Source organism: Arachis ipaensis, chromosome B08 (assembly GCF_000816755.2).
Source record: "Arachis ipaensis cultivar K30076 chromosome B08, Araip1.1, whole genome shotgun sequence".
In the NCBI taxonomy this organism is placed as follows: Eukaryota; Viridiplantae; Streptophyta; class Magnoliopsida; order Fabales; family Fabaceae; genus Arachis; species Arachis ipaensis.
In genome coordinates, this window is record NC_029792.2 from 127,303,601 (window position 1) to 127,303,998 (window position 398).

Here is a 398-nt window from a genome sequence, read left to right on the forward strand (position 1 = left end):
GAATATTTTGAAAAATTTTAAAAACATAATAAAAATATTAAACTAAAATGTTATTTTTCATTTTTAAGTGGTAAACAATTTTTATATTTGACTAATCTAAATTTTTATCAAAATATTTATATAATTCTTTAGAAAGTACAACATAAAAAATTCAAACGATTTGATTTTTATATTTCTTTTCAATTTTAAAATTTGGTCATTAACAAAATTTAAATTGCAAAAAATCCAACGACTTCAACTATACATATTGCATGGTGAGATGACGATGTTTGAACATTTTATTGGTCTCCCAACAAACTAACAGAACTTTTTTTATTTCCGGTCGGATCCAGGTAGTCAGGTGGTCCCGTCCCTCACGAATATCCTCCAACATTTGCTGGAGTCGCGACTCATTCTAT